Source organism: Leucoraja erinacea, chromosome 2 (genome assembly GCF_028641065.1).
Source record: "Leucoraja erinacea ecotype New England chromosome 2, Leri_hhj_1, whole genome shotgun sequence".
In the NCBI taxonomy this organism is placed as follows: domain Eukaryota; kingdom Metazoa; phylum Chordata; class Chondrichthyes; order Rajiformes; family Rajidae; genus Leucoraja; species Leucoraja erinaceus.
The window spans coordinates 116,343,407-116,352,787 of record NC_073378.1 but is presented as its reverse complement, the minus strand read 5'-3'; positions in this window follow the sequence as shown (position 1 = coordinate 116,352,787).

Genomic DNA, 9,381 nt, shown 5'->3' with positions numbered 1-9,381 from the left:
CCTACACACTAGGGACAATTTACAGGAGCCAAATAAGCTACAAAACTGCACGTCTTTGGAATTTGGGTGGAAACCGAGGCACCCAGAGTCAACCCATGTAGTCACAGGGAGAACATAGAAACATTGAAAATAGATGCAGTAGTGAGCCGTTCGTTCCTTCGATCATCCAATATGATCATGGGTGATCATCCAAAATCAGTACCCCATTCTATTTCCCCCATATTCCTTGATTCCCTTAGCCCTAAGAGCTAAATCTAACTCTTGAAAGCATCCAGTGAATTAGCCTCCACTGCCTCCTGTGGCAGAGAATTCCACAGATTCATAACTGGATGAAAAAGGTTTTCACTCATCTCAGTCCTAAATGGCCTACCCCTTATTCTTAAACTGTGACCCCCTGATTCTGGACACCCCTAACATCGAGAACATTTTTTCTGCATTTACCCTGTCCAATCCTCCAAGAACTTTACATGTTTCTATAAGATCTCCTCTCATCCTTCTAAATTCCATCGAATACAAGCCCAGTCAACCCATTCATTCAACATATGTCAGTCCCACCTTTCCTGGAATTAACCTGGTGAACCTATGCTGCACTCCCTCAATAGCAATAATGTCCTTCCTCAAATTAGGAGACATGGTCTCACCAGGGCCCCATACAACTGCAGTAGGATCTTCTTTCCCCTAAACTCAAATCCTCTCGCAATGAAGGCCAACATGCCATTAGCTTTCTTCACTGTGCTGTACCTTAATGATTACTTTCAGTAACTGATGTACAAGCATACCCAGGTCTTGTTGCACCTCCCCTTCTCCTAATCAAGCACCATTCAGATAATAATCTGCCTTCCTGTTCTTGCCACCAAAGTGGATAACCTCACATTTATCCACATTATACTGCATCTGCCATGCTTCTGCCCACTCACCCAACCTATCCAAGTCACTCTGCAGCCTCATAGCATCCTCCTCACAGCTCACACTGTCACCCAGCTTTGTGTCATCCGCATCTTAGAGTTGTTACATTTATTTCCCTTTTCTAAATCGTTAATATATATTGTAAACAACCGGGGTCCCAGCGCTGAGCCTTGCGGAACCCCACTAGTCGCTGCCTGCCATTCTGAAAAGGACCCGTTAATTCCTACTTTTTGCTTCCTGTCTGCCAACCAGTTCTCTACTCATGTCAATACCCTACCCCCAATACCCCCAAGACATTGATCTTCTTGTGATAGTGCATCTGTTGATGTTGATGTATTGGGCTGTTATTAATGATGATGGTAGTGGATAAGGCAGGGGTCAGTCCAGTATCTGTCAAGGCCCAGGTTATCTGGACAATCTTTGCAGTCCTTCACTCTGGTGATGATATATATTCCATCTCGTGGCAGGACGAAGGATGACACAATGGCACAGTGGTAGAGTTATTGCTTTACAGCGCCAGAGACCCCAGTTTGAAACTGACTACGGGTGCTGTCTGTACAGAGTTTGTACGTTCTCTCTGTGAAGGCCTTTCTCCGGGTGCTCCAGTTTCCTCCTATATTCCAAAGATGTGCAGGTTTGTCGGCTAATTGCCTTTGGTAAAAATCACAAAAATGTCCCTAGTGTGCAGGATATGGTGCTCGTGTACGGGGTGATCACTGGTCGGCGTGGACTTGACAGGCCCAAGGGCCTGTTTCCTTGCTGTTTCTCTAAAGTCTAAAGTAAAGCAAAAAGTGCCAGTGTTTCGACTGGAATGTCACCATGAGATCTTGTGCTGGTGTCCTTGATGAAATAGACATTGATACAAGCATTTTGTGCAGAGAAGGACCTTGTTGGAGTCGATCTTCCTCCTCCTTCCTGGCTGTTCACACCTTGATAGAAGGGCCGCTTCTCTTTGCGTCATTCAAGTCATATGGGAGATTCAGTTTGTCTCTCTTTGGGATGTGGGTCAAGGTTATTTGTATTGCTTCCCGGTTTCTTCCGTAGTTTCCAGATTTGGGACACTTGCTGATGAGCAAAAAGCATGTTGTTTCCATGGTAGGGTCATAAGGTGATCTCTGAGACATTAGACTTGCACATTACATGAAGGTGACTGCTCTCTTCATGTTTGCCTCTCCGCAGGAAGGTCCACCCATTAGGCTGTTCATCTCCTACCTGACAGAACAAGCTTCTACCTGACGGAACATGCTTCTACCTGACAGAACAATTAAAGAAGGGTCTCGACCCAAAACATTACCCATTCCTTTTCTCCAGAGATGCCCCCTGTCCTGCTGATTTACTCCAGCGTTTTGTGCCTATCTGCGGTTTAAACTAGCATCTGCAGTTCCTTTCTACACTGAACAATTGAAGTCTACAGAGTCTACAAATCTCATGTTGCACTGTTCAGTCATCTTAGATCCAGAGGACTCCCCAAGAAGAAGAGACAACAATTTTTGGATTTAACTAACACCTCGAACATGAAACAAAACCCCTCAATGACCTCCAACATTTTAAAAAAAAAAACATTGGACTTGAAGGGTTCGAGATAGCTGCTGAAACATGGCGACTCCTGCGTACTGTCTCGGAGTGGTCTACAGTCTTGCACTCATGTACTTAGCATGATGGTGCCTAATATATAGCAGTTTAGATTTTGTTTAGTTAAGAAGTGCAGCGCGGAAAAAGGCCCTTCCGACCACCCAGCATGCCAACCAGCGATCCCCATACACTAGCACCACCCTACAAACTAGGGACAATTTATAATTTTTACTGAAGCCAATTAACCTACAAAACTGTACGTTTTTGGAGTGCGGGAGGAAACCGGATCACCCGGGGAAAACCACAGGGAAAAAATACAAATTCCATGCAGACTGCACCCGTAATCAGAATTGAACCCGGGTCTCTGGTGCTGTAAGGCAGAAACTATACCACCGTGCCACCCTTTGTCGGTGCCCTATTCATGGTGACTCTTTGCATACTTGGTGTACGGTATACAAATCAAAGAATTTCACTGTGACAAATCACGTGATTATAAAGCATCAATTAATCAATCAATGATTTTGTGATATTGATATTAGGATGAACTAACTTGGTCAGATATAGGTTTAGTGGAGATTTTAAAAGAAGAGATTGGCCAAAATGTTTGGGAATGGAATTCCAGAGTTCATGAAATCATGGCCCTTCAGAAATGGCAGAAGGAAGTGTGTGGGAGTGGGGTGAGGAATGCATTGGAGACTAGAGATTTTGATGGTCTATAGGGCTATTTCAGCAGTGGTATTTGAGGCAGAAACCCGTGGGGAGGGTTCCAATTTGTAAAATTAAACACAGGCTTGGAAGAGGACAACGGGCTCAAGGTTTTTGGAGGAACGGAAGGTTGGAGACACAAGAGACTGCAGATGAGAGGCTGCCTGCCGCATAAAACAAGTTGCCGGAATACCTCAGTGAGCCAAGCAGCTTTTGTGGAGGGAAATTGATGAATGATAATTTGGGTCGGGACCCTACTGCAGTCTGATCCTTCCGCTGACTGATCAGTCTTAAGAAAGGTCCCGACCTGAAAGGTCGCCTGTCCATTCCCTTCCACGGATGCTGCCTGGCCCGCAGAGGAAGGTTGGAAGTGCCAAACATTTCGCAAGGTAACTTTATCTCAGTTGGCTTACACATGATTCATATCTCTCTATTCCCTGCATATCCACGTGCCTATCTAAATGCCTCTTCAGCGCCCGCCACTATCGTATCTGCCTCCCCCATCACCCCTGACGTGTTCCAGGCACTCATCACCCTCTGTGCCCTTCTTGTCCTGCACACCTCCTTTAAACTTTGCCCCTCTCACCTTGAAGTTATGCCTCGTCTGGTTGTATAAGCAAGCAGACAGGGGGAGGATCACACAGAAAGATAAAGGGCAAACGGAAGGCGATTGTGCACAGAGACAATTCACGGGTGGCAATGCTGAGTACATTATGCTGCCATTATTTGCATTAGATATTATTAATTTACAAGGTGACCTTGTTTTAGACAGATGGTGGGAAAGTGGTGCTGTACTTGCAGTAGCTATTTTCAGAATCAGAATCAGACTCATGACTTTCTTTCATTGTTTGTGCCCGATTAGTCCTTGGGCTCTCGGACATACAGTTCTGATGGTTTAGTTTAGATTAGTTTAGAGAGACAGCATCAAAACAGGTTCCTCAGTCCACCTCGTGCAGGTCGACCATCGATCACCCTTTCTTTCACATGATGGTGGCGTAGTGGTAGAGTTGCTGCCTTACAGTGCCAGATGCCCAGATTCAATCCTGACTACGGCTCCTGCCTGTACGGAGTTTTGATGTTCTCCCCGTGACCACGTGGGTTTTCTCGGGGTGCTCCGGTTTCCTCCCACACTCCAAAGACATACGGGTTTGCATGTTAATTGGATCGATTAAATTGTAAATTGTTCCTAATGCGTGTAGGATAGTATTAATGTGCGGGGGTTCGCTGGTAGGTGCAAACTCGGTGGGCCGAATGGCCCGTTTCCCCACTGTATCTCTAAACTAAAGTAAACACTCGTTCCACTACTTACACACTAAGGGCAATTTACACAGGCCAGTTAACCTAAAATCCTGCACCTCTTTGGAATGTGGAAGGAAACCAGAGCACACGGAGGAAACCCACTCAGTCACGGGAGGAGCGTACAAACTCCGTACAGATAGCATCCAAGGTCACAATCAAATCCAGGTCTGGCACTGCACCACTATGCTGCTTGTAGACAGCCCTCTTGTCTACAGTGCACTGAATATGTTAGGAGGTGACCAATACAAACCATGAACTAATCACGTGACTGAAGGCTACCAGCAATTGGCACAGTTTGCTGCAATTGGTTTCCACTAAACATCACAGTGAAGCCACTGTGATGGAAGGCAGTCCTTTTTTCTCCCCCGTTCTCCGTTTATTGTCCAAGCCCCCTGTGAGTCCCACGGCCTTTTCTCGCCCGATACGGCCCGCCCCACATTTACTCTAAATATATTTGAGACAGCAATAACCAAAATGAAGCAGGGAAGCAGGGTGTATTGAAGAACACGACACAAAATTCAGCGGGTCAGGCAACCTCCCTGGACAGGGAGCATTCTTGTGAGGATAAGGCCTCTGAATGCTTTTGTGACACTACTCACGAGGTGAATTATCTCCAGTCCACCGGACGCGGCTTTGCAAGAAGTCGAGTGCAGCAGCAGTCTGTTTTACAGGTAGCTTTAGCTCCGGCGAGCCCCCGGGTCGTTCAGGCTGAGGCCGCTCCACGGTGTGACAAAGCTGTAGGGAGAGTTTCCCCCTCCCCCCCCCCCCCCCCCCCCCACATTTACACATTTAAAAATACTATTAAAAAACACCAAACACTACATTTAACTAGACAAAAAATAAAAAGAAGGCAGGCTGTAGGGGGACGCTTGAGTCACTTGCAGGGGTATTGAAGGACACAAGATTCAGCGGGGATCTTATTCTTGTGAGGAGGCCTCTGAATGTGACACTACATGAGGTGAAATCATCATTTGCAAGACGTGTGGGCACTGTTTTTACAGGTAGCTTTAGGCATTGAGTGTGCAAAGCTGTAGGGAGAGGTTGGGCAGGCTAGGACTTTATTCCTTGCAGGTGGCCGAGGGGATCTTATAGAGGTGTACAAAATCATCACAGGAAGATATAGGGTGTAGAAGGAATACACCAGGGTAATAGAATAAAAACAACAGAGTACATTATTTTAAGGTGAGTGAGGTAAGATTTAAAAGGAACAAGAGGGGAAACATTTTCACACAAGGTATATAGAACTAGCTCCCAGAGGAGGTAGTTGAGGCAGGTACTATAATATTGTTTAAAAAGCACTGCAAAAGGTTCATGGATATGAAAGGTTTAGAGCGTTATGGGCAAATGGGACTAGCTTAGATGGGGAATGTCAGAGGGAACTCCCTTGAACTTGGACAGGTGCACAGTAGAGAGCATATTGACTGGTTGCATCACAGCCTGGTTCGGCAACTCGAACGCCCAGGAGCGAAGAAGACTGCAAAATGTCGTGTACACTGCCCAGTCCATCGCGGATTCTGACCTCCGCACCATCGAAGAGATTTGCAGGGGTCAATGTATCAAAAAGGCAGCCAGCATGATCAGAGGCCTGCACCATCCTGGGCACACACTCATTTCACTCCTGCCATCGGGAAGAAAATATAGGAGCCAGAAAACTGTAATGCCCAGGTTCAGGACCAGCTTCTTCCTTACAGCCATCAGGCCATTAAACACCACAACCTCCAACTAAGCTCCGAACTACATAGACTTGGGCATATTGGTTTTATCATTTTGCACTATTAATGTTTGTTTTTAAAGTGTATTTTAAATGTGGTTTATAGTACTCTATGATCAATATAGTAAAAAAAGTTTTATGCATGCTCGCACACACACGTTATATGTATATTTAACATAGAAACATCGAAACATAGAAATTAGGTGCAGGAGTAGGCCATTCGGCCCTTCGAGCCTGCACCGCCATTCAATATGATCATGGCTGATCATCCAACTCAGTATCCCGTACCTGCCTTCTCTCCATACCCTCTGATCCCCTTAGCCACAAGGGCCACATCTAACTCCCTCTTAAATATAGCCAATGAACTGGCCTCGACTACCCTCTGTGGCAGAGAGTTCCAGAGATTCACCACTCTCTGTGTGAAAAAAGTTCTTCTCATCTCAGTTTTAAAGGATTTCCCCCTTATCCTTAAGCTGTGACCCCTTGTCCTGGACTTCCCCAACATCGGGAGCAATCTTCCTGCATCTAGCCTGTCCAACCCCTTAAGAATTTTGTAAGTTTCTATAAGATCCCCTCTCAATCTCCTAAATTCTAGAGAGTATAAACCAAGTCTATCCAGTCTTTCTTCATATGAAAGTCCTGACATCCCAGGAATCAGTCTGGTGAACCTTCTCTGCACTCCCTCTATGACAATAATGTCCTTCCTCAGATTTGGAGACCAAAACTGTAAGCAATACTCCAGGTGTGGTCTAACCAAGACATATACATTGTACACACATATATTTATACGTTATATACACATATTAAAACACATATATATATATTTATATCTATAAATATCTATAAATATCTATCTATCTATCTATCTATCTATCTATCTATCTATCTATCTATCTATCTATCTATCTATCTATCTATCTATCTATCTATCTATCTATCTATCTATCTCTATCTATATCTATCTATATCTATCTATATCTATATATCTATACTTATAAAACTCTGATCTTGGATGTGTATTTATTTGTGTGATGTCCGTGTGCGTTTCACATCTCCTCAAAAACAATTTTTAATGGTGTAATTTTTACATATTCTGATAGAGATTTATGCCATGATGTCAAAAATCGCATTATCTGAAAATTTAATGCATTATTTCTTGAATTATACATGAAAATGTTCAAAAATCTCATATAACTTAGAAAATAAATGAAATGGTCTCGCTGATGATCAAGTTCAAGTTCAAGTGAGTTTATTGTCATGTGTCCCTGTATAGGACAATGAAATTCTTGCTTTGCTTAAGCACACAGAAAAATAGTAGGCATTTATTACAAAACAGATAAATGTGTCCATATACCATGATAGAAATATATACACACATGAATAAATAAACTGGTAAAGTGCAAATAACAGAAAGTGGTTATTAATAATCAGAGTTTTGTCTGAGCCAGGTTTAATAGCCTGATGGCTGTGGGGAAGTAGCTATTCCTGAACCTGGTTGTTGCAGTCTTCAGGCTCCTGTACCTTCTACCTGAAGGTAGCAGGGAGATGAGTGTGTGGCCAGGATGGTGTGGGTCTTTGATGATACTGCCAGCCTTTTTGAGGCAGCGACTGTGATAAATCCCCTCGATGATGGCCTGGGCAGTGTTTAAGGTCAGAGCCGATGATGGACTGGGCAAATGGGTTCTATCTTCTGTACTTTTTGGCTTCCTAACTTTCACTTCTTTAAATTTGTCGCTTAGCGTTTTTAAACTGCTGCTCAGCTTGTGTTGCACATGACTATGGGTGGAGAAGGGCCCATAGCCTTACAATGCAGGAGTTGTGGAGTCATAGAGTCATACAGCATGGAAACAGGCCATTTGGCCCAACTTGCCCGCATTGACCAATATGTGCCACCTACACTACCTGCCCGCAAAATATACAAAACTGAGTCTTCTCAACTGTGCTGGGCTGGCAGGGAGAGCCAGAGTCATTATTTCTCTTGTGTTTGTGAGAATGGAATTTGTCAGATGTCAGCGGGACACTGAAAATAGCATGAGCCTGAAATCATAATTCATACTGGTCTAACTAGAATCAGCTGCCTTTCTGATTTTCCTGAGCATCAACAGTATTTGTTTCCAGAATGTGCGTGCATGATTCAGGCACAACCCTGCTTCCTGCTTATTCAGCAGAGTGATCGTACATTCATAGACCATTACAGCTCTGGGCCACAATGACAATGTTGTGGTTCTAAATGCCACAGCAGGCATTATATAAAGTGTGTTGTACGCAACACTGTTCTATTAAGGGAATGGCGCTCCTCCTGGCCCCCCCAGAGGACGCATCTTTTCCTCTGTAACCGCAGCCTCCCCCCCGACTTTACACACCTGATAGTTGAGGGAAGGAAACTGTTCCTGAGTCTGCTAGTGTGTGCTTTCGAGCTTCTACATCTGCTCAACTGGAGTGGAAGAAAAACAATGACCAGAGTGGGACTGGTCTTTGATTATGTTGGGCGCTTTTTTGAGGCAGTGTGGAGTGCTGGATCTGGATGGTGAATCTGTGAAATTAATTGCCACAGCCGGCTGTGGAGGCCAAGTCAATTGATATTATAAGGCGGAGTTTGACAGATCCTAGCTTAGTCAGGGTGTCAGGAGTTATGGGCGAGAAGGCAGGAGAATAGGGTTGAGAGGGAAAGATAGATTGGCCGTGCTTGAATGGCAGAGTATTGTGGGTCTTAATTCACAGATTCACCACCCTCTGATGAGAGAAATTCCTCCTCATCTCCTTTCTAAAGGTACGTCCTTTTATTCTGAGGCAATGGCCTCTGGTCCTAGATTCTCCCACTAGTGCAAACATCCTCTCCACATTCCTCTCTATCCAGGCCTTTCACTATCTGGTAAGTTTCAATGAAGTCCCCCATCAATGAGGGTGGTGAATTTTGGGAATTCTCTGTCCAGGAGCATTGTTAAGACTCGATCCTTGGAGTTAGATAACTCTTTGAGAGGTCAGCAGTTTGCAGGCTGTGGGGAACTGGCACAGAAGAGGAGTTGATAGTTAATCTGTGGAACTCATTGCCACAGAGGGCTGTGGAGGCCAAGTCAGTGGATATTTTTAAGGCAGAGATAGGCAGATTCTTGATTAGAACCATTCAAGGGTTATGGGGAGAAGGCAGGAAAATGGGATTAGGTGGCAGAGATCAGCCGTGATTGAAT